The following is a 6621-nucleotide window of genomic DNA, read 5'->3' as shown; positions in this document are numbered from 1 at the left end:
CTACAGTTTAAAGACTTCATCTATTTTCGACCAATTCTAGTGAAATTTAAATGTAACAAGTGAAATATATTTTTTTGAAAAGTGAAAGATCTTTTTTTTTTTGAAAAGTGAAATATATTTTTTTTTTGAAAAGTGAAATATATATTTTTGATAAAGTGAAATATATTTTTAAAAGTGAAATGTAAATATCTTTGAGTGAAATGGTTTAGTGGAAGAGAAACATATTTTTTTAAGTGAAATATATATTGAATTGATTCCCTATAGGCGTACCATATTATGGCACACCTATGGCACGCCCATAGGGAAACAATTAAATATATATTTCACTTATTAAATACATGTTTCTCTTCCACTTAACCATTTCACTCAAAGAAATTTATATTTCACTTTTTAAAATATATTCCACTTTATCAAAAAAATATATTTCACTTTAAAAAAAATGTTTCACTTTAAAAAAAAAAATGTTTTACTTTTCAAAAAAAAAAATGTATTTCCCTTTCCCCAAAAAAAATACATTTCACTTTTCAAAAAAAATATATTTCACTTTTCAAAAAAAATATATTTCACTTTTCATAAAAATATGTTTCACTTTGAAAATATATATATTTCACTTTTCAAAAAAAATATATTTCACTTTTTAAAAAATATATTTCACTTTTTGAAAAATATATTTCACTTTAAAAAAAATATATTTTACTTAAAAAAAAAATACATTTCACTTTTCAAAAAAAATATATTTCACTTTAAAAAAAAAATACATTTCACTTTTCAAAAAAAATATGTTTCACTTTTCAAAAAAAAAAATATTTCACTTTTCAAATAATATATTTCACTTTTCAAAAAAAAAAAATATATTTCACTTTTCAAAAAAATGTATTTCACTTTTCCAAAAAATGTATTTCACTTTTCCAAAAAAATATGTTTCACTTTTTAAAAATATATATTTCACTTTTCAAAAAAAGAAGAAAATACTTCTTTTCACTTTTCAAATGAAATGTTTCAGTTTGAAAAAAATATTTTTCACTTTTTTCAAAAAAAAATATTTCTTTTCGACAAAGAATCATTTCACCCGTTACATTTTAATTGTGAGAGAAAACAAATCATTTCGCATTCGTTGGATAACACATACGGCACATGGCGTGCCTTACTGCACGTGAAAATCCATTCCTCTCTCGCTTCGTATTACATTTCACTCTTGTTGCAAAATTCATTTCACTCAATTGAAAAAATACGTTCCTCTTTTTGTTCGGCCGTACGGGGCGCTGTCGAACAAGCTGGCCAGTTTTGCCCACGTGGTTTCGCCCGGCCCGCTGAACTAAACTAATAATACAAAAAATAGCAAAAGTTTAAAACCACTTCCAGAGCAGTACCACGGGACTTGTCCGGAGACCTCAACTTCTTCAGTAGTCTGTGTTTATTATATACCGGTACTGCGAGAGTTGTCGACATGGCCGGGCAAGGGAACGATCGATCTCAGGTCTTTCAGAGGCTGATGGAGGGCATTACGAATCTCAGTAATGCCCTGGCCGACTGGCAACCGGCACCATCAGCCTCTGCGAGGGCGGCCTCGGCAGGCATCCGGCAGGCAGCAGGCATCAGCCCCAGCGTTAATCATGTTACTACTAGACCTTCACCGCAGCTGTTACAGCAACCAGTGGAGCTCCCTGGAGAAGCCGGCCTGCGGCGGGAGTTCACGCAGTTATTTGGACTGAGACGAGGTTCATCTTCAAGTTCAAGCGGCAGAGCCAGGCCAGGGAGAGGTCGAGGAGCTAGATTGCATGCATCACCTTCTTCGGGCTGCAGGCAACAGTCGGGAGGTAATCAAACTTGCACTTGTTGACTATTACTAATTATATGATTAATACTAGGTCTAGTCCACCCAAGGGTTCATTACATGCCGCCGCGCACAGAAAATTCAAGCCATAGAAGTCGTGTGTTGTGGACCCAAGAAGAATGGGAGGAGGGCTTTCAGCCGGAACCGGAGCATCGAATTCTCCTGAGTCAAGGGCATGACGGTCCTCGCCGGTGGCAGCAACCAGCAAGATGACAAAGTTTTGGTAACTATTGTTTTCGGTTTTCATGAACATTTGTCTCGACTCTGAACCAAGTTGTATATGGTATGAATGCTTGATGATGATTGTTAATTGGTACCTAATTCAGTAATTGACCCTGCCCGTGGCCTTTGTTAGGCCACGGGCTGGCTCGGCTCGCGGACTGGGGCTAGATCTAGGCCTAGATCTACATGTAGATAATTTTTGGTCAGTGTATTTTTAATTTTTTTTTTAAACTAGAGCTAGAACTAAAGCCTCCCAAATGAATAACAGTGTGCAATCACATATCATCTATCACATTGGATGTTTCCAGGGGTATTAACACATGACATCACAAACCATAAAAAAAAATCTTTGTGGCATGGGTCATATAACAGATTTATCCAAGCTCAAGATTGCAAAAGCCATGGTGAAGGGTATAAAGTTATATTCTGGACACCACAGATGTGACAAGTGTACTCAATTGGACAAGTAAAAGAGTCAAGTAATGTACCATAAATGAACAAGATTCAAAGCACCACATAGTGGATAGCCCATCTACTAACTACCAATTGATATGGTAAACAGATTTCCTGTGGATTATATGCACCAAACATGCCTCGGAGTCTTGCGAAAATTGATCCTTATCTGAATTCAAAGAAAAGGGAGATTAACGAAGGAGGCACTGTGCAAGAAGAAAGCATTAGTGAGAAACTAATTTTCATGTTTCAATTTTTATTTTATAGGTCCACTGTGAAGCTCTGCTTGTGAATCGTGGACCCCTCGGATGAAAGTATTCAGTTGTAGTCAATTACACTATTAAAACACAATTAAAATCATGATAGTGGCCTACAAGAAAAAATCAAATCAACAATATATGACATGAGCAATGTAAGAAAATAACAAGAGATGGTGAAGAGAGCCTTTCTCCCTGCATGACTCCCTGCAGGTCTTCATAGCCCTCTCCTTCTTTGGGACTGGTGGACTACTCACGCCTATTGATTCAATGCATGGAGTGAGCATAGCATCAGTGTCTGGGACCATCAGAGCTGTAGCAAATGCTCTTGTTGAGAAGAGAAATGAGGTGACATCTTGTCTACGTCTAAAATCAAATCACAGCGAACGATACAAGATGTCGTATGAGGACGAAACATAAGAGTGGCTTGTACCCCACACACATTGCGAGAAATGAAAGACTTGGCGCAAGTATCTATACCTTCATTATTTTGATCTCATGAATTGGATGTATAATATTGTAACAAGCTAACCCACCCTTCTTCGAGCGAAGACCAAGGGACCAGTTGCACATGATTCTAAGAAGAACCTGACGCTAGATGAACTGCAGTGTGCAGAGCTAGAAAACATCAGACTTGTCCAGGAACAAGAATTCCACAACAGAGATCAACGGAAATCGATCGACAAACTCAATCCAGTAGTGAAGGATGGTATTCTACGAGTCGGAAAACGTATTAGCAACGCCGCCGTTGACTTTGAAGCAAAGCACCCCATAATTCTACCCAGTAATCACCATGTCACAACACTCGAGAAGTAGAAAACATCCTCCATCAGAAAGGGATCGAGTGATCATTCAATCCACCGACAGCTAGCCACATGGGAGGCGTCTGGGAGCGAATGATCAGATTGACTCGCAAGATACTTGAACAAGTTGTGAATGACGAAGTTCTCCCCACAGTCATGGCGGAATTCTATCGTCCATATAAACTGAAGTTCAGTGAAGAATCTACAATTCGAATTGAGGCATGAAAGGTAATTTCCTTTCTGAAAAATGTTTTTCTCCTTTTTTGCAGGAGTTTTCTACAAGGACGTTGTCCTTCTTGACTACGGGGCAGAGACGAGCCCAAGCAAGTTACAGGCACTGAACAATGGGAGGGCCTGTTGTTTAGTGCAACTGAACAGGCATTTGACAGAGCCCGAGTTGGAGGGCATCATCGAGACAGCATTTGAAACCTAGGTATGTTTTGCGTAAATGGTTTCATTCTTGGATTCTGACTGCTGTACATTACGAAATGTGAGACATCAAACAGGATGAAAATTGTTATTATACCCTGGCCAACAAAGTTTGAAGAGGGTATATACATGTAGAATCAGCTTACGGGGCGGGCGGTTGGTTCATTGCAAATCTTGCACACCAACTACTTCCTCAGTTTCTAACCAAATCTCATGAAACTTGGCACACATATTGGTGTTGGGGTGAAGATGTGCAAGATACATTTTTTGCATGTCTCGGGAATTGTGCTGCCATGTTAATAGAATATTTTGGCAAAAATTGGGTAAAAAAACCTGCAGTTTAATGACTTCATCTATTTTCGACCAATTCTAGTGAAATTAAAATGTAACAAGTGAAATGATTCTTTGTCGAAAAGAAATATATTTTTTTTGAAAAAGTTAAACATATTTTTTTCAAAAATGAAACTTATTTCATTTGAAAAGTAAAATGATTTTTTTTTTTTTTAAAGTGAAATATATTTTTTTTTGAAAAAGTGAAATTTTTTTTTTTGAAAAGTGAAATCTATTTTTTTGGAAAAGTGAAATATATTTTTTTGAAAAGTGAAAGATATTTTTTTTGAAAAGTGAAATATATATTTTTGATTAAGGACGTTCCACAGTTAAAATGAAATCCATGTCATTTTCACCAAACTTTGCACATAGATACTTTAGAACCTGAATATTCGAAATATGCAAAAATTAACATAGGTCTATGGCACGCCCATAGGGAATCAATTAAATATATGTTTCACTTATAAAATATATGTTTCTCCTCTACCAAACCATTTCACTCAAAGAATATTATATTTCACTTTTAAAAATATATTCCACTTTATCAAAAAAATATATTTCACTTTAAAAGAATATGTTTCATTTTAAAAAATAATATGTTTTACTTAAAAAAAATATATATTTCACTTTTCAAAAAAATATATTTCACTTTTCCCAAAAAATATATTTCACTTTTCAAAAAAAAAATATATTTCACTTTTCAAAAAAATATATTTCACTGTTCCAAAAATATGTTTCACTTTAAAAAAAATATATATTTCAGTTTTCCAAAAAAATATATTTCACTTTCCCCCAAAATATATTTCACTTTTCCAAAAAATATGTTTCACTTTTTATGAAAAATATATTTCACTTTTCAAAAAAATATATTTCACTTTTCAAAAAAATATATTTCACTGTTCCAAAAATATGTTTCACTTTAAAAAAAATATATATTTCACTTTTCCAAAAAAATATATTTCACTTTCCCCAAAAATATATTTCACTTTTCAAAAAAATATGTTTCACTTTTTATGAAAAATATATTTCACTTTTCAAAAAAATATATTTCACTTTTCAAAAAAATATGTTTCACTTTTTAAAAAGTATATATTTCACTTTTCAAAAATATCCTTTTCTTTTCGACAAAGAATAATTTCACCTCTTACACTTTAATTGTGAGAGAAAACAAATCCTTTCGCATTCGTTGGATAACATATACATGGCGTGCCTTACTGCACGTGAAAATCCATTCCTCTCTCGCTTCGTATTTCATTTCACTCTTGTTGCAATATTCATTTCACTCAATTGCAAAAAATACGTTCCTCTTTTTTCTCGGCCGTACGCGGCGCTGTCGAACAAGCTGGCCAGTTTTCCCCACGTGCGTGCATGGTTAACGGTTTCGCCCGCGCCGCTGAACTAACGTTAAACTTTGTCTGGACTAATACAAAAATAGGAAAAGTTTTAAAACCACTACCAGTACCACGGAACTTGTACCACGGAGACCTCGACTTCTAGTTTGTGTTTATAGTATACTGCGCGACCAGAGTTGTCGACATGGCAGGGCAAGCAAATCAATCTCAGGTCTATCAGAGGCTGATGGAGGGCATTACTAATCTCAGTAATGCCCTGGCCGACTGGCAAACGGCACCATCAGCGTCTGCGAGGGCGGCCCCGGCAGGCAGCAGGCATCAGCCCCATACCTTCACCGCAGCAACCAGCAGAGCTCCCCGGAGAAGCCGGCTATGGCACGCCCATAGGGAAACAATTAAATATATATTTCACTTATTAAATATATGTTTCTCTTCCACTTAACCATTTCACTCAAAGAAATTTATATTTCACTTTTAAAAATATATTCCACTTTATCAAAAAAATATATTTCACTTAAAAAAAATATGTTTCACTTTACAAAAAAAAAAATATATTTCCCTTTCCCCCAAAAAAATACATTTCACTTTTCAAAAAAAATATATTTCACTTTTCAAAAAAAATATATTTCACTTTTCATAAAAATATGTTTCACTTTGAAAATATATATATTTCACTTTTCAAAAAAAATATATTTCACTTTTTTAAAAATATATTTCACTTTTTGAAAAATATATTTCACTTTAAAAAAAAATATATTTCACTTAAAAAAAAAATACATTTCACTTTTCAAAAAAAATATATTTCACTTTAAAAAAAAAATACATTTCACTTTTCAAAAAAAATATGTTTCACTTTTCAAAAAATGTATTTCACTTTTCCAAAAAAATATGTTTCACTTTTTAAAAATATATATTTCACTTTTCAAAAAAAAAAGAAGAAA

This window comes from Lytechinus pictus, chromosome 4, assembly GCF_037042905.1.
Source record: "Lytechinus pictus isolate F3 Inbred chromosome 4, Lp3.0, whole genome shotgun sequence".
Classification (NCBI taxonomy): domain Eukaryota; kingdom Metazoa; phylum Echinodermata; class Echinoidea; order Temnopleuroida; family Toxopneustidae; genus Lytechinus; species Lytechinus pictus.
The sequence above is the reverse complement of the archived record's forward strand: the minus strand, read 5'-3'. Positions refer to the sequence as shown.